At 33.7% G+C, this 19,771-nt stretch overlaps 1 protein-coding gene across 1 annotated transcript in view; it reads right to left on the bottom strand.

The window, feature by feature from the left end:
• The window catches only part of LOC129005171 (probable G-protein coupled receptor Mth-like 1), a 99,198-nt gene that overhangs the window by 7,857 nt on the left and 71,570 nt on the right, over positions 1–19,771 (bottom strand). The gene's annotated exons all lie outside the window — the stretch shown is intronic.

The following is a 19,771-nucleotide window of genomic DNA, read 5'->3' on the forward strand; positions in this document are numbered from 1 at the left end:
TCTAGAGAAGATTTCAGACGATTTAAGTCAAGTGTAAAAATTGAACTTAAATTAAAGTTGACTAACTTGTTAGATTAAACTTGTTTAATGCAGAGAAATTCAATGTAATTTTGGGAATTACCAAAGCTGGAATGCTGGTATGACTACAAATTGAAGCAATTACTGTATTGTAATAAATGGAATACTGTACAGTCGGTTCAAAGAGCAAACTACAGTAATACTAATCTGTATATAAAATCGTATTGATTTTGTTCTCTTTGGCGTTGTTCTTTTTTTTTGTACCGTATCAAGATCCTTATCTGGATTATCGTTAACGTTTTTGTAGGATGATCTTGTCTGGAATGCGTAATCGTGTCGTGGTTGGACGTTGGTCGTTGAACCGCTGTCGTTACAACGACGTGATTGGTCTACAATGAGCCGAGACTGATCGTACAAAGACTGTACACAATGTGATCTCGAGTGAGAAAGATGGGAAAAATAGTTTCTTTCATCAGAGTTCACGAGAAGTGAAGCTTGAAATAACCAGGACAAAAGTGGCTTCTATACGAACTAGAATAACGGTGTTATTGGATACTACTTGGGGTACCTGAGTTCAATATTTTTTATCGCTATGTTTCAGCTTAGAGATTGTATTGGTTCAATGTTGAACTTAGTTACTGTTCAATAAGAGTTACATTTGGACTAATCCCTCACAATCTATCTTCAGTACAAACCAATTTGTATAATTTAGATAGATCATGAGAAGAAAAATACTTAGTCTCTGTGCTTTTTAGCGAATTTCCCATATAGGGAATAAGCTATTACCGTAGTACTCATGGTAAGACCTGGACGCGGGACCGATTTTTTTTTCGTTTTGAGGTCCCTAGAGGCCACAAAAACACCATCCGTTCAAATTCATATATATATATATATTTATATATTTATATATTTATATATATATATATATATATATGTGTCCGTCAGCACGATAACTCAAGCAAAAATGATCCGATTTTGATGAAATTTGGTACAAACGTGTAAACCTACGTTTATTCGAACGAGTTCGCGATCCAGCATGATCGGACCATGGGAACGGGTGTTTACGGGGGGTTTTATGGGGTAAAAATAGGTTTTTCCCATTTTTGACCCAAAAAACTTAAAATTTTGCAATTTATTTCCAAACCATTTTGTAGAGCTTAAAAAAACAAATAATTTAGTATATTGAAGCGTTATTATGCGCCTTACGGTTACGGAGAAAATTTCAAAAAATTGTAAATTTAAAATTCCCATGTAATTCTTATGGAGAATAAGTAAACTGTTGTAGTTTGCTTGTTTATGAACATATTTTGATCAAATTTGGAAAATGTTTTTATTTCTTACTAACTATTAACATTTTACAAAAAAAAACAATTTTACCCTCCCTGATGCAGCAAACCTAAGTACTTGTTAAACTAATTCTATTTAAATCGGGAATAAATGTTATATTTTTAAGTAGACATTTCAGTGTAAATCCAATCAGTCAAATGGAAATTCGCTTAGTCTGCAGGTTTGCTGCGGCGGGGGTATTAGTTTGATTCAATAGACACTTCATTATCAGCAACTATTCAGCAACATCAGCAACTATTCTCAAATTTTGTCTTCGGGTGTTGACAGAATACAAGGCCCTAATTTTCAAGGCCAGCTATCAAACTGAAAGGGGTTTTGTTGGGTCAAAATACAAAAATTGCATCTATCTAGCTTTTGTGGTTGACGACGCACACAACTAGACTTCAGCAACTCTCGTCATACTTAGTCTTCGGGTGTTGAAAGAATATATAAAGGAACATAGCCTCGAATTTAAGCCAGCTATCAAATAAAAGTTTTTTTTTTTATGCAGGAAATGTTCATTATTGACTACATTAAAACGGTTTCCATCAAAGGAATGCTATACAGTAGTTATCGATGTGAAATATCTGCTTGAAGAATCTTGACATCGCTATTAACTCCTTCACTGCACCTTGACGTCACCGCAATTTCTTACCGGATACTGCAAGATGTTGCACAACATTACAGACCAGCTACTGTTGCTGGGAATCTGTCTTGTAGCGCCGCTTGTAACTTACCAGCTGAGCTGACAAGCAGCTATACTTGTGTTGATGACATCAGCAGTATTGTTAGCAGGGGTGATAACTATGGTCGAGAATTGTACCTATAGTCCATGGTGATTGTAGCCTAGACATTCCATCACCATGTTAAATTTGTAGCTAGTTTTTTTTACCAAAAACGTCGTAGTTGGTGTGAGCCACCGACAGATTGTGCTGATCTAAATTACTGGTTTCGTATACACAATCTTTTTACCAATTCAAACTAATGAAATGGCTTATTTTGAGCTATAGCAACTGTTAGGCCTAGCGCACACGGTCGATTTTTCGATCGGCCGATTAAAAAATCGGCCAAAAATAAATCGCCCTTGATTTATGTCTAGGCGCACACGTGGCGATTTTTTAGTCGAGAAATTGATTTTTTTGAGTGCGTTTAAGCTATCCTAAAATGAACTTTGTTGAATTAACCTGTGTTTGTGCTCTTCTAATTAGACCAAAGAAAAAAAGAAGACAACTTAAATATTGGGTTCAACCGATAGTAAGTCAGAGACTTTAAAATCGACAGTTTTATAAACTATACACTTTACGTGATGACAGTAAAAAGTTCTTTAATTACTGTTTAATGTCTGTTGAAAGTTTAAGTTCTTAAAATAACAGCTGTGGCCTTTTCAGCAAAGAAAACAACACAACTCACACCACTCCTGAGGAGAACAACAAGCGACTGGCCGATTTTTTAGTCGACCGTGTGCGCGGACTGATAACAACCTGTACGTTACAGATTTTCGGGCGACAATCGCCTCGCCTACGAATCTGTGGCAAAACCCAGATTTTAAAATCGGCGCAATTCTCGATCGCCTGTGTGCGCGCTTCCATTCAATTACATGATGCACAGATTGGCCGATGAAATAGTCGCCTCAAAATAATCGCTCGTGTGCGCCTAGCCTTAATGACCCATCAACTTGGCCAGGAACAAAAAAATAAGGTGGAAAATAGAGTTTTAGTCACTAGCGCATTCTGTGACTGGCTCCCACAACTAGGGTTTTTTAACAAAGAATTGGCTACATTTGGTTCATAGGCTACTGTAGATGGGATGTCTACTTCAGTATCCAATGGTCAATTCTATAGCTATGCGCAAGAATTATACAGTTTAAGGATCTGACAAATGCTATCTTCTCAGGTTTGTTGTTTGTTCGAATAAATGATTCAGTAATAATAAATATTTTTACAATTGGATTTGGAAAAGGTTGTCTAATCCAAACCAATGTTATATCATGATACTGTTTGCATTTTTAATTTTAACTTTAAGCATCTTAGATAACGTACTTTGAAGTATTTCAATTTATTAACATTGCAACTACAATTATAATTATAGCATGAATACTAAAACAATTCTACTAGAGAAATAAATACCTCCGTCGCAGCAAACCTGCATACTAAGCGAATTTCCATTTACCTAGCTTGATTTCTACTAAAATATTCCCTTTAAATTTTCAGATTTATTTCCTATAACATTAATTTTAGTGAGTAGTTAGGTTTGCTGCTACGGGGAAGATGTTGAGGTGTGTTTTTTTTTTCAATTAAAATATTGATAGCTTAGTATGAAATAAACCAAATTGCCAAATTTGATTAAAATATATCCATAAACAAGCAAACAAGAACAGTTTATTTATTCTCCATAAGAATAACATGGGAATTTTAAATTTACAATTTTTTTAATTTTCTCCGTAGTCAATGAACATTCAAAAACACTTCAATATACTAAATTATTTGTTTTTAAGCTCTTCAAAATGGTCTAGAGAGAAATTTAGAAATTTAAAGTTTTTAGGGTCAAAAATGAGAAAACCCCATTTTTACCCCATAAAACCCCCCATAAACCCCTGATCCCATGGTCCGATTGTGCTGGTTTGCGAACTCGTTCGAATGAATGTAGGTTTACACGTTTGTACCAAATTTCATCAAAATCGGATCAATTTTGCTCGAGTTATCGCGCTAACGGACACACACACACACACACATATATATATATATATATATCTGAATTTGAACGGATGGTGTTTTTGGCCTCTGGGGACCTCAAAACGAAAAAGTAAATCGGTCCCGGGTCTAGGTCTTACCATGAGACCTACGGTAATAGCTTATTCCCTATATGGGAAATTCGCTAAAACTATCGAATCCATCCAAAATAACGGTTCAATAACAAACCGTGTCATCAAATTGTGCAACTCCTATTAGCATTCGATGTTTATTCAAGAAGCTATTATGGAATCGTTTTGGTCTAGATTCAAAATTTAGATCAAGAGCAAGCGATAAATTATTGTCAAATTACTTACGACTTGATTTATAGTGACCTACAAAATGAGAGACTACGAATCAAACTGTGGACATCTGGTGGATTAATGTGATGAATGGCAATTCATAAGTAAGATTATTCCTGAAGAGGGTATACCCCCGCCGCAGCAAACTTGCAGACTAAGCTAATTTCTATTTGCCATGAATTAAAAACATATGTTTGTAACCTAAACAAAATTTGCGAAGGTACTGTATCTTTTTTCTTAAACCTGACTTTTATCACAAGCAGAAAGTCTACCGGCGTGTCACACCCACTGAGTCGTCAGCGACAATTGCAACATCTCTTTGTCGCATTGTCACGATCGCCGACAAAAAGACAATTCTCCAGTTCCTAGAAACTGACCGCCGCTAACTGACATGAATCTTTTATAGCTTTAGAACAACTCCAGGAAACCACTTTGACATTGATTCATTTCACCGGTATTTCTATTGTGAAACCGATAATTAGAATTATAAAAATAATGTAAAATTCTCCGTTGTTAGCTTTTTATTAAAGCAATCAAAAGAGAACCAAAATTGGTACGGTGATTAGTTTGAATCAAACTCCATTTTAATAATAAAAATGTTAAAGATTAGGCTACTACTCCGATTAATGACAGTGTTCGTAAACAAACTGTGACTCTATTGTTATCTAAAAGAACGTACTAAAATATATACGTTCTAAGAGAGGCTATGATGTTATAATATCCGTGCACAGTCCAGTGAACTTCATTCGTTATGATAATTGCGCGCCTTCCTGCAAGTGATCAGTATCCAATAGAACACCACTGAGAACACGCCGTAATTTCCCTTAATCACTTTATTAAGACAACGCCACACTTTATGGGTGTATTTTCCGATGAATGAATGCGTGATGATTGTAGAATCATTGACTATTGGATACTGACATCCCATCTATATGGACCTACTGTAGCCAATTTTTTTTTTTTTAGAACATAGTTCTGTGAGCCAAACACAGAATGCTCTAGTGTCAATTCTATTTTATACCCTTTTTTGCTGACCAGGATGATGGGTCATAACAGTTGCTATAGCTCACCATAAGTCATTTCCTAGTTGCTATAGCTCACCATAAGTCATTCCCTAAGGTTGACTTGGTAAAAAAGTTGGCGTATTCGGCAGAATTTGGTAATTTAGATATGCGCAATCTGTCGGTGGCTCACATCAACTACAACAATTTTGATAAAAAATATGGCTACAAATTTAACATGGGGATGTAATGTCGTATTGATAGACAAAGGTAGAATGCAGTAAGGTAACCTGAGTAGCTTTTCACTGACCAGCTGGTTTAGTCAGGGAGTAAAAGAGGTGGGCCAGACAGAGCGGACTGCGCGCGATGACGTCACTGCAGTCCCGGCCGCGGCTGCCTCGCCGCTAGATACATGCTAAAAACGCACAAACCTTACTTTTTCAGACACGATTTAAGCTGGTTTGGAGGAGGTATTTCCCGTTATGACACAAATATCTTTGTGTACTAAATAATGATTTTTATGATTTTGAACTAACATGAATTGTGGACAGTTTGACAATAGTAAATAACCAATCAGGCCTGTATGTTGCATAGAAAGCGATGAAATGCGGGCGTCTACCGATTCAGTTGGAATAATAATTACACTTTAGAATATTTTTTGAATAAGATATAACACTCCCCTTTTTCAGGTTAGTTAATAAAATATATGTTTTAGCACTAGGTAAAAAAGTTGCCTGTTTAAAAGTTACTTCAACTGCTTTTTGGTGTTAGTTATAAATGAAACGCCATCCTTTTTCATTTTTAATTTATTCTTTTTCTATTTAGTGTTAAACTTATTTGGGTTTGTTGATACAAAAAAACAACAACCAATTATATAATATTTTATATGAGAATCATAAATGTTGCTTACAAATAAAAGTCAACTGCAATACTGTATTACTATTTTACAGGAATTAAATAGACCACAAAAATCTGTTTGGATAAATGGCATTGACCAAAGAATACGCTCAGAGAATACTAATGATTTTCCCCGAGGAGAGCTTGGTTCACAGGTACTTTTAAAGAAAAAGTATTAATTACGTATGTATATACATATATTTCATTTTAGACTTTATTATTTTCGTGTTAAGAGGATTTTCTCTTTTATGTAAGGTGCACGTTTGTTCGGTATTTTTATACGAGTTTACTTTCTGAAAACTTTACTGAGATAAAAAAAAATGCTAGGTATGCGGTTTGCTCTAGCTATATATAATGAAAGTTACCTATTTTAAGACTAAAACTCAATCCGACATAAGAGTCATATTTTATTCGCAAAAATATACACTTTGTCTTTATTAAAAGGTGCAAAAGAAACGATTTTTCGATTTCAAACATTTTTATATTTGTTTATTTTGAAGATGTTTTAAGGAATTAATTTTATGATTATTGGGTTTGGGGAATGTTAAACATTCGTGAGCCCTGAATGAAACTTGTGTCTACTGAACACAGTATTATCGCAGTGATGCGGAGGAATGTTCTACAAAACGAAAATTCAGAAAACTTTACCGGGGAAACAAAAACATTTTGCAAGCTGTGCTGTAAGAATAAAACACCGTATTGTAGGCTAAATGAAAATTGAGAGTTTGGAAAAGGAATTTTTAAAATTGAAAATTAAATATTTAAAATGCTTTGATATGAATAAATGACCCTGTGAAGAAAGTTAAGACATTAAGCCACGCCTAATTAGTTAGTTAGTTAGTTGTTATTTAGTTAATTGTTTACCTCTTGAGCTATTTGCTCAAAGAAAAATAGTAGAGTCTAATGATATTGAAGTTTTTTAAACAGGCAAAAACAAATGAACGGCAACGAAAAATAAAAAAATAATCAACAAAGAAACGTCATCGTCAGCACTAAATTTAAGAGTAAGTAAAAGATTTCAAGAACTCTAATAACGCAATGTGTTTATATCTGATTGCATGTCCAATGGTGAGAGATACACTTAGTAAATAAAGTGTTTTTATTTAAAATGTGTTTTTCATTCATACAAATTTAAATCTCCATTCCTAATTACACTAATCTAATGATGATTGTACATTACCAAAAGCTACTTTTATTTGGTATATCTGTATGGTGAAAAATGTTTGTTTGATTTTATTAATAATTTGAAAAATCTTAAGGGTATCTAATTAAGTTACTAATAAATTCATGAACCAGTTAAGTAGGCTATCCTAAAAATATATACATCATAAAATTAGATGCTATTTACTGGATCAGAGTAGATCCTTAGTGATATAACAACAATTGCAGAAATGGACATCAATTTAATTAACAATTGCTCTAATATTTTAGTAGTAATATAATAAGGAATAACCTATTAATATATTGAAAACCAAGCAAAACCAATTTTAACAATTGCGTAGTACATACATACAATATAACATCTAAAAGTGTTGTGTACGGGCTGTGAGTAGCGGTTCGAGGACTGCAGTGACGTCACTGCCTCAGTCCGATGGGCGAGGGGGGAAGAGGGGCGCGCTCTGTCTGGCCCACCTACTCCATGCATCTTGAGTCAGGACGACCATTTATTCAAATCCTAATTATGAATAGGGCAGTATCTATGTTATCTATATTATTGCATTTTTATTTTAGGGAAACGAAGAACCGGCCACCTCTGGTCCTAATCCGCTAATAGATGTTTGGCTAGGTTAGTTTAATTTAGATTATATAAATATGGTCCCTGAATTTACGACCGGTGGTCGGGACTCCCACACGCGATTCTAACAGTATCGCCTTTGATCAAAAGACAACACACAACCATAGATAAAACATACTCAGTCTATGACACAACTAACTGATTTTGTTTACATTATCTTTAAAATAAAATAAAAACATGTGTTTTCATTACTAACAAGCATGCTATTAAATAAATAACATTTACCTACGACCGTTTTTTAAAGTAGCCATTTCAGTCCAGTTCTTAGAATTGAAAAGTTTCACTTTACAGCTGTTTACTTTCATATCCGCATAGTTTCATTTCATATCCGCATAGTTTTCTCATATCCACACAGGTAATGGACCAATGAGGTTCAAGTTTTGAGAGAAAAGAATTAAAACTGTAATGCTTCAAACGTCAACTAATCAGCTGATCAGCTGATCAGTTGACCAATTTAATTGTTGATCCGACTTGTTCATGTTGATACTCGCGTATTCTTAATTAAGTTGGTGGAAGTCCAAAAATAAATGAAATATTTGCCGAATTGTACCTGATACAATATTATTTATGGTAAGAATGCTGCTAGCAATGTAATATTTAACGAAGTTTAACAAACACGTAATTACAGGAAATCAGCTGATTATACAACAAGTCGTTGCATCACTTTCAGTGGCAATGACAATACACGAAAACATAACCTCTCTAAAAAGTTATCATTAGTGATTGTTAGTAATTAAATCCAGATTGATAGTAATTAAAAAACTGTCGTAGGTAAAGTAGTGTACGCAACTCGCGTTAATAGTCTTTACGACACTCGTAGAAGTTTTTAAGGCACTCGCCAAGGCTCGTGCCTTAAATTTTCTACTCGTGTCGTAAAGACTCGCTTAACGCAATCGTTGCGTAAACTACTATTTTACAACAGCTGATAATTTAAAAGCAGTGAGTAAACACAGCATATTTTATGATAAATTTAGCTGATTTGGAAAAAGAAAGTTTTAATTTATAGGTAAATTTCAAATAAAGTTTAAACTTAAAAAATATACAACTTGTAGTTGTAGCCTATTGTAAAATAAGCTGTTCTTCAGTTTTCTATACTTTTGGTTTTGATACGAATACACTACTGTACTTGGATTTATAATTTGGATTCAGATTATTGTATTTTTTGCTCACTATTTGATTTAGGTTTTTGCACAGACTTAGACATTAATCTCTTTAGTTTCGGACATTATGACACTTTTCTGAAATATTGGTTTCAGTCATTATTGTTTGTTTGATGCCCTTGGACATTATTCAACGCCCAAGATAAAGCATGATGAGATAAAGATTGCTTAGCTCACTGCTGGAGAATGCAATTATCCAAACGTTATGTAAATATATGTGCTTATCGATAATATTGTTATCGCTACACTGTTGTCGATAACATGTTGTTTAGACGTTATCGCGTGTCGCGGTTTAGAGATTGTGATGCAAGCAAAGGATCTACGAATGAGGGAATCACTTATTTTGTTATTACGACGGATGATGTTAGTATAACTCGCCAAACCTTTTGCTTTTGAAAGCTTTTCCTGCATAAGCTTCTTAGACCAACTTTCGTCTTAATCGCTTTTCGACCAGTTGTTACAGTGAAAGTAATCTGCTACATATAATGTTTCATTTCAAAAGTTCAAAAAGTTCTCAAGATAGTAATTTATGTTCAATTGCTCTATATGCTAGTTGATTTGTTTGAGAAAAACTAGCTTATACTTAGTGTTGTCAACTTAATTGGGAGTAAAGTATGCCTTACTTAACTTCAACCTGTTTCGAGTAAAATCATGTTTTATTAACTTACAGGCTTTTCAGAAACTGTTAACTTTAGGAAGCAAACTGTACACGGCAACAACAAGTATTTACAGCTCTGTTCAGGCATTTCTAGCTCAAAATCTGAAACTGTAAATGTCACATGTAATATTTCTTCGAAGTATTTCTCTGGACCGAAATGGATTGTTTAGTCTTGAGAGCGTGCAGTGAAGTGTTCCCAGTAATATAAACTAAGCAGCTGCATGGTTTATATTTGTGACACGCGCACCACTACAAAGTATTGTTGACATTGTTGCATCTGACAATTTTATGTTTCGTCACGCAACATACTGTACAGAACAGTATTCCTTTCGGGGTTATTGAACTCCTTAAAAAAAAAAAATTAAAAAAACTGCTAAAATAAAATACATTAAGATTAAATATTTACAATGTTTGGCATTATTACAAATATTATAATAAATGTTTTTTACATTTTGTTGAATGGAAGGAATGAAATGGGAAATAAGTGCACCAAGAGTACAAAGGTAAAATTGACAAATTAATTAATGGATGATATGATGATACATTATATAATATATGATATGAAGTATGATAAGTGATACATGGTATAATGATTATATGATATATTTATCCAATTAAAAAAAAATATATTTTATGTCACATATCTAGGTTTAACTGAAACTAAGACACCTTACGTATAATTGAGAAACATGTATTAATTTTGGGAAATGTGGATATACTACAATTTAACAATTCATGACTAAGATCCTATTAATAATCATAAAACTTTAAAATATAGAAAACAGAAAAAAATGTGAATACCTAGAGTTTATCCGTCATACTTGTCGAGATCTTCCTTGCTGTAGACTCGCAAGGACGCCTCTACGCTTATACGTGACGAATTATATTGTTTATACTATTTCATCAATCGAGATATGATAATTTGAGATAGGGACACGGCTGATTATGGAAAACGAGTTTTTATTGATGTAAATATTCGTTGTAATTTGGCGCTAACAGTTTGAAAGTGTGGCGTAACAGTTGGCAGAAGGATCGGCAGGACTAAGGAGCAAGGACATTGTAACAAGGTCGCCAGGAGCCTCGAGTCCTTGCTAGGAATGTCCCTTCCCCCCTCCACCAATATATCATACATACAGGATCTAATGTCACCAACACCAACTCCGCCGAGAGCTGGTAAATCATTCCCAGAACTGCCTGCATTGACCACGTCGTCTTCGATTTCGATTGTTTGCAGCGTTGGATCGGATTTCTGCTTTGTTATCTTATTTTGTTTTTCCTTCTGAACGTGCCACACATATAACAATAGTGTTTTGCGGATTCAATATGCATTATGTCCCAACAGTGTAGGATGGGTTAAAGGATTATTGCTGACATTTCCTTTCATTTATTTTTGATGTTGCGGGATATGTAATATGATCTAGTCTTCCAGCGGGAAACATTCTAGAACATAAAAGCTGTAACTTTAGCTCGAAATTTAAGACCATGTTGCTTAAAGTTTGTATAGAGTGTATTAGGTGGTCGGACAATGTGTCGACATTCTTTCGTTTTTCCAGTTTTCATTCGACTACTTTAAACATTATTTTCTTCTGGCAATACTTGGTTTTTGTCATTATGTTCTACGTTAATCATGAACTGAAAATATAATATGCAAATAATCCAAATTCCAAAACGCCGTTAAAGCTTTGTTCTGCAGTCAGAGATGAAAAATGTTCGCAACCGGATTGACAGTCCTTTAATATTATAAATCTGTCCATCACTAACAATGAAAATTCACCAAAGAAATGTAATTAACTTGTTTAAAAAGGAGAATGAGCACATGCCACAAATGCGTAGTGAAAACAATTTTCCAATGTTATACAGTGGTTGGATATGAACGAGACCACCTTTTATATACAGCAGCTGTCAATCAATTTTATTAACAAGCAGATTTATCAATTTAGTTATAAAAAAATAATAATTTGCGTAAATTAGAATTATCGAGCATTTATTTTACATATTTTGTAAAATAAATGCTTGTTTTTATTGTATATTATTCTATCAATATATTATTCTAAATTCCAATAGTTTAGTAAATTCTATGAAAATAACAATCCATCAAACGATCGACAAGTTAAACAAACAATCCAGCGATGATTAACACCGGACTGTTGTTCTCTCTTTCACTCGCCTTCACAGTTGCGGTCTTTGTCAAGGGTGTGCACTCGCACCTATTATGTTTATAAATACATCGGACGACATTTCCTGTGTCTGTGTGTCTGTCTGCTACTGTCACACTCACGACAGTCCTCGTATCAACACGTGCTCATACGGTCCGAACGTGCTTTTAATTAGTAACTTTGTCTTCTGAGACATAGCGTCCCGACAGCCGAAGCACGAACAACTTCTTGTCACACACGTACCGTATGTACGTCTTAAATTGCATATTATTATATACAGGGTGAGTTTCTACTAAGTGCGTTAATTTTTACCAGTTATTCTACTCACTAAAAGGAACAAAAATTGACAAACACAAATTTTCCATCCCCACCCGTTATGCTGTAATGGCCGATTATGTGAATTTTTAAAATTACCTGTAGTAGCTTCACTAAAACGAGCATAGAAATTAAGCCAGTACACGTACAGCATAATAACTTATACCAATAAAAAGAGCGTTAAATTTCCTACGAAACCATTGCAACACCTTTAACATAAAACCATATTTTCACCGTTGTATGTCTCACATAACACAAAAAAAGAAGTTTCAAAATTAATTCTTTACAACTTCACAGTGGTTTTACAACTATACATACTAATGTGATGTTTTGTCAAATTACGTAAAAAACTTTCCCATTTCATGCCCTTTAAAATGATGTAACCCATAAGATTATTGCTGTATTAAAAGTTCGAAAAATTAGGTCAAAACCGCATCAAGGTCAGAGTTTTCGGAATCAAAACATTGAACCAAATGTAATACAGTATCTGTTAATTTCTTTGCTATCTTATAATCAGCTGACATCTGATCAGCTGGGTGTTAAACTTTGTTTACAAAACCAGCTGATTGCAATTGTTGGCTTGTAAAAATTTAAATTATTAACTATTTCATGAACATACTTGGAAAATATTATAATTGTTTAGTGCTATGTTGGTGTTCACCAACAAAGTGTCTTAATATTATTTTATTTTCCGGGTTCTGTTCAGCTGTAATCTGACGTGAATACAGTCGTCAGTTTCCTAATAGGTGACTTTCAAATGAACGAATATTCATCAGTGTCCATACAAGTTTCCATGGGCACTAAACATCATTCTTTTGGGAACGTGATACAAGATGTGTATTGTGTATGTTTTTGAGAAGCTGTGTCAGATGTGTTGGGGTGGTTTGAGGACGATCCACGGACAAGAACAAAGACAGTTTCTCGGGACTTAGGTATTTCTCAGCTATTGAGAAAGGAAAAATTGCATCCCTACCATTTTACACGAGTACAGATAATTGAACCAAGAGATTGTCTACAGAGACTTCAGTTATGTCGCTCTGTTAGTTGACTTGATCATCGTGACTTCCTCAAGTCGATTTTGTGGACAGACGAATCCAAGTTTACTCGGGATTGTATTTACAACATCCATAATTGACATCACTATGCTACAGAAAACCCACATGTGATACACCAGTGTCGGAACCAAACCAGATTTAAGTTGAATAGATTACTCTAAAACCAGTTAGTTGGCCCTTTCATTGATCTTCCATATTCATTAAACTGCTGTCAGTATCTCAACGTCATTACTGATACTCTACCAAGGCTCATTGAAGACGTCCCGTTGGATGTACGTAAGCGAATAGTTTAGCAAGCATATGGTTCACCTCCCCACTTCAATAATGGGGTGCGAATTCACATTGGAAATACTCTCCCAATGTGGATTGGAAGAGGCGGATCAATTGCTTGGCCGCTTGGCCACCACGGTCACCAGACTCCAATGGACTATTACGCTTGAGGTTACCTCAAACAGGAAAATTACCGAACACTAGTTCAAACAGCAGATGAGCTAAGAAATCGGACTTAAGCTTCCAACCTTCTTCAAGAGGAGCTAAAATTAAAGGCAACAGTGAGAAACTTTCGGAAAAGACCATATTTATGACCACATGTATTAGAGCAAAAATGGTGGACATTTTGAACACTTACTTTGATTAAAAATCTGGAAACCAGACTTTACAGGATTCATTTGGTTTATTTGTACAAATGTATTAACCTAGATTTTTATCAAATTTATTTTGAATTTTTGTCATAGAATTATAAAATAATGAAATAGTTAATAATTTAAATGTTTACAAGCCAACAATTGCAATCAGCTGGTTTTGTAAACAAAGTTTAACACCCAGCTGATCAGATGTCAGCTGATTATAAGATAGCAAAGAAATTAACAGATACTGTATTACATTTGGTTCAATGTTTTGATTCCGAAAACTCTGACCTTGATGCGGTTTTGACCTAATTTTTCGAACTTTTAATACAGCAATAATCTTATGGGTTACATCATTTTAAAGGGCATGAAATGGGAAAGTTTTTTACGTAATTTGACAAAACATCACATTAGTATGTATCGTTGTAAAACCACTTTGAAGTTGTAGAGAATTAATTTTGAAACTTCTTTTTTTATGTTATGTGAGACATACAACGGTGAAAATATGGTTTTATGTTAAAGGTGTTGTAATGGTTTTGTAGGAAATTTAACGTTCTTTTCATTGGTATAAATTATAATGCTGTACGTGTATTGGCCTAATTTCTATGCTCGTTTTAGTGAAGCTACTACAGGTAATTTAAAAAATTCACATAATCGGCCATTACAGCAACGAGTGGGGATGGAAAATTTGTGTTTGTCATTTTTTGTTCCTTTTAGTGAGTAGAATAACTGGTAAAAATTAACGCACTTAGTAGAAACTCACCCTGTATAGCGTGAAAATGACGAAACAGCAAGTCAAAGAATTATTAATATTTCATATAGTATTTATAAAATCTAATATTATGCATGTTCATTCTCTATGCGTTACAAAAACGCGCCGGTCCGGCACCAGTGACGCCTTGGAAAATTGTTCTATGTATGCCTGAGAGTGTTCTTGTCTTCATCAATATCTTGCAATACCATGGTACACTGCATTTCGGGCTTCCAAGGTTATCTTAATAAGTTTTTAAATGTTAAAAACTCGTTCCTCTGACCGTGTATCGCAAGGGGCCAAAATACAAAAGAGAATAAAGTGGTTCATAAAATATACGGAAAAGACAGTTAGTTAACAGTTCCACACCCACCTTTGATTATAAAGGCTAAACTCAATCGTACATATTGATTATTTTAACGAAGATTATTTTTTTTTTTACGTATTTGCAATCAGCTGTATGGTGCAATCCAAACTAGTAGCTTTATCCAAAGAAAACAAAGAAAATTAATTAAACAAGAATTAAAAGTTGTGGTAAAACTGTGGTAAAAAGTAAACAAACAATTATACAAATCAAATGCAAAAACTGGCGCATATTTAACATCGTAAATGTGATTAACATTAACTAAAACCGTTGAACTAAAACCGTTGAATCAAGCAAGGTTCGTGTCCTTATAAGAGGGTTTATCGAAAACTTATGACAACTTATGGGTTTATTTCACCATGACCTTTCATTTATCAAATCCTTTCAAGTATCTAGTTGATAGGTTACAAATTAACTTTGTATATATGTACATGTTAAACTTATATTGGCTTCCTGACAACTGTGGAAACTGAATTTTTTGTTTACAATAATGAAAAGGTTGTTTAGGTGTATCTTTGACGTTGAATTGTGCAAGTATAATCCTCATTCTATTCTAAAATCTGGAGCCTCTTTTATGTGTAGCCTAGTTTATGTTGGAGACGTTAGAGTGAGTTTGTGTTCCGCTTTCATTATAGGACAGATTTTACGATTTGCGCTTTCCTAGTTGAGCTATACATCCATGGTAAGTACAAGCTATCTACTCATAGTAACTCAGCTTAAAAAATCTGTATACAGTACAATTAAACTACAGTTATACTGGAACGATTAATTTATGAGTCATTGGAACAGTCACGCTCTGTAGATTTCCAAATAATGATGAAAGTTTGTTTTTGATAGGATTTATGGTGGAAAATTAAAAGGAAAACATGCGTTCTATAAGAAGTACGTTGAAAACGGGGTTTTCCATGTTTTTATTTGGAGACAAATTTTGGCTGCGTTTATTGAGTATTTTCAATAATCCAGGCCGACCTAGGTCAATTTCCTCACCATTTAAAAATTATTTGTAAAACAATTAAGCAACCTCAGAATTAATAGTGTTGAGAAAATACTAAGTTAGAGATAGTTTTTTAAACTTTGTACAACTAAATCTTCAGCTCTTCTGGATTGGTTTTGTTAGTTAAATTGTATTTGGTAAGCCTAATTCATGTAGATTTGCAAATAATTAAGAAAACAAAATACATGTTTTATACTATAATACAAGCTAAGGTGTAGTTAGCTGAATATGACAATGTGGTGCTGCTGTAAGTTTAAAAATACTTTCGATTGCTGGCAATTGTTAACTTACGTGGTCATTATTTATTTGTTGTCACAGAATGTGTTTAAAAGATATATTCCGCGTTAGATCGATCCCCGCCTCGTAGTCTGTCGTAAGCAAGTTATCTCACACTAATTTTGCGGTCAGAACCATTCATGATTCCCATTGATTGCCCGACAAAGACCATCAGTTGTAGTTATTTATCAGCCATAGGTCAGAGGGTCCAGACAGTCAGATAGTTATATTGGTTCTCTTTTATAAACAGATTGTTTATTTATATCACTTCGTTGACATTAGTATCGTCAACGATACTAATATAGTGTCGGTTTGGTAACACAAAAGTATTATCAAACCGTATGGATAAATTTTAAAACTTTTCATTCAATTTTTATGGCTAGTTAAATTAGGATCTTGCATTTTTTAAATATACTTTTTCCAAAATAAATATCCTGGTACATAACTCTTGTCGATTTGCTTTTCGAATAGCTCTTGTCAGGTAGGTACCTGTAGTACTAAGAGTATGAGCTATGCCAGATTGTATCTGTATCACTTGAAATGTTGCATGTATATTTAATATAAATCCTGCTTGCTATTAGAGTTATCCACGACTCTACTTATTAAACCAAAACAAACACAATAACAAAATCTATCTGCCCTAGATAATTCACAAAAAAGTGTGTTAAACATAATATTAAACATTCTAACCAAATCAATGCCTTGAGGAATGTTTATGAAGTTATATATAAGTTGTTTAGGTCCTAATTACGACCTTAGGTTTGGGGCTAGAGTATGTCCCTCAACGACAACATATTGCCAATGTCTGGAATGTACTATAGTTTATAGAACAAGAACATTTTATTTGACTTAATGAAGGTAGTTGTACTTAAAAGATAGTTCGAATATAATCAAATGTTGTAAATAAAGCATGTTAAAATGTATTTTGCAGTTTGAAAAATTATGGTTAGCATTTTTTACATTTGAATGTTGTTTCAGTAGATTAGCCCTTTTAAAAGTAACCACTTTAAATGATGCCACTAAATACAGATTGGAAACACATTCAAATAAACTACTTAAGAAATTGTACCCGTTACAAATATAGACTGTCTAGATCGTTCAACTATGATTGCGAATCAGTTAGCTTATCAGGACAACCAATTTAGAGATAAGCAACTAGTTGTTTCGCTTATCATTATCTCTCTTGTCAATTAGCTTCTTATCACAGAATGACCATTTTGTGGCCCGATCTCGGTTATGTCTCGCTAAAGGCTTGTAAACTCTAGCTTGGGACATTCAAACAAGTCTATCGCTCCAAAGATTAAGTTTAAGGGTTTTAGGCAAAATCAAAAAGAAGGATGGGGCTTAATCCGTAACTCTCGACTCGATGGGTTTCGGGATTGAAGTTTTAGATTAAACCATTTTAATAATACAAATACGATACCGATTGGGGGGAAATTAAAAAAACAGCTCTAGTCAATGCAATGTAACAATCTACGATGATTTTAATAAAATATAAGTTGTATAAATGTTATTCGTAAAATTTACACTAATAATAATCACATGGTGTCAATAAAAAACAATGTTGTCAATTCAAACCATTACATCGTTGATTCAAATCTATCACATAAACATGATGCAAAATGTAGTCTACATGTGATTTGGAGAAACGTTCTTCTTTATTACAAGACCGTATTTCTTAGATTCTATCTTATAAAAACTGTAGTGTCTTGCCATTTTGATTAAAATTATGCAATACATAAAAGCTAAAACGCAAAAAAACATCATTGAACTTAGAATAGCTCTAAGATTTGGAATAGAGCGATCTGAACCTTTGTTGTGAAATTGTTTAGTGCTGACTCAACGTGCCATTAGGAATGTTGATTAGATTATAATTAAAATCATTTTAAGATATGCATTCTATTTCAACAAGGAGAAAGGAAAAGTGCAGACAATTCTCCATTGAATAAATTTCACATAGATCTGTAATGTGAAAAAATGTTTTTTTTAATAATACGAAAAATTGACTTTTTAAATAAAGTTAATGTTTGAACAGGCAAATGTAAAATATTTAATAACATATTTTTATGTCACACTTTTTATTTAATCAAATCGATGTTTGCTAAGACATAAATCAGCTATAGAAATGAAAGTAAATTATTATTGTTTTGACAAATCATTGAAATAATTTAGTACACTTGAACATATTTACATTTCTAACGTTATTATTTAAAATTATATTGTTCAATACTTTCTGTACATCGTTAGTAACCTCAGGATGGTTAAATATTAAATTAGACGCTCCCCAACAACAAATGAGCGTCTATGTTTTATAAATAACAGTAATGTTTAAGGGCAAATCACTATTTGGCCAGATTTGGTAAAATATTTACTAATTCTGGTTATATTATTCAACTAAAGATTTTAATTGTTCAATTATTCAACGTTGTCTATATGTTTGACTTAAAACCACAAGTCCTCAAATATTTCTGAAAACACTCACATATGGCAACTAAAAATGCACGAATACGGTACAAATTAGAATTGCTTGATTGCTAAAATGATAAAATCGATAACTTACTTTACACGTCATATTGTTACTGGTAAAATAAAAACTACAACATACATCAATATCCCCAAACTACGGATGGTAGTTGTAACCAATGGTTGAGTCACGTTTTTAAGCAGTTATGAAATGTCAACAATCAACAGCCTGAACAGCGCTGTCTCACAAATCAGTTGTTATTGACTGGATAAACAGCTGATGACTACCACTACAATAAATCAGCTGGCAACTCGTGGAGACAGCGAAATGCGGACAAGTGAATAACAGAAGATTGATGGCGGTTGAAAACTAATCTGGAGATGATTGAGTTTGAAATAAGATAAACAATTTGTTGGTGTTTAATTAGAAGTCTTTCCAGGGAACAATTTTGTAAAACGATTGCATTTTGAGATTGCATTGTTTTGATCACCTTTTTTTGTAAATCATTGAGCATACACGGTCTTAATGGTAGCATGCTTAATTTACTGTTAAACAAAAGCACTATTATGGTTTATACCAACTGCAGGTGTTTCGGTTTGTATTCGACACTCCATTGCACTTCCCAAATTTTAAAATTTATATTCATCATATGACAACAATTTTCTAAATGACTACGTAGAACAGTTTCAACATAAGATAACGCAGTACTGCACACCAAGTCCGTTCCGCTCTGGAGATCGCTTTGTGACGTAGGTAAACACATTGTCACAGAGAATGGCGCCGGTCCAAGAATGCAACCTTGGAGAACACCATTGTGTCAAGTCCTACACAGAGTATCATAGTATTTGAACGTTTCCGTGTATCTCTGCAACATTTAGTTTTGT

The sequence above is a fragment of the Macrosteles quadrilineatus genome, unplaced genomic scaffold, assembly GCF_028750875.1.
Source record: "Macrosteles quadrilineatus isolate MER2022 unplaced genomic scaffold, UCM_ALF_1.0 Scaffold_1__1_contigs__length_201487025, whole genome shotgun sequence".
Classification (NCBI taxonomy): Eukaryota; Metazoa; Arthropoda; class Insecta; order Hemiptera; family Cicadellidae; genus Macrosteles; species Macrosteles quadrilineatus.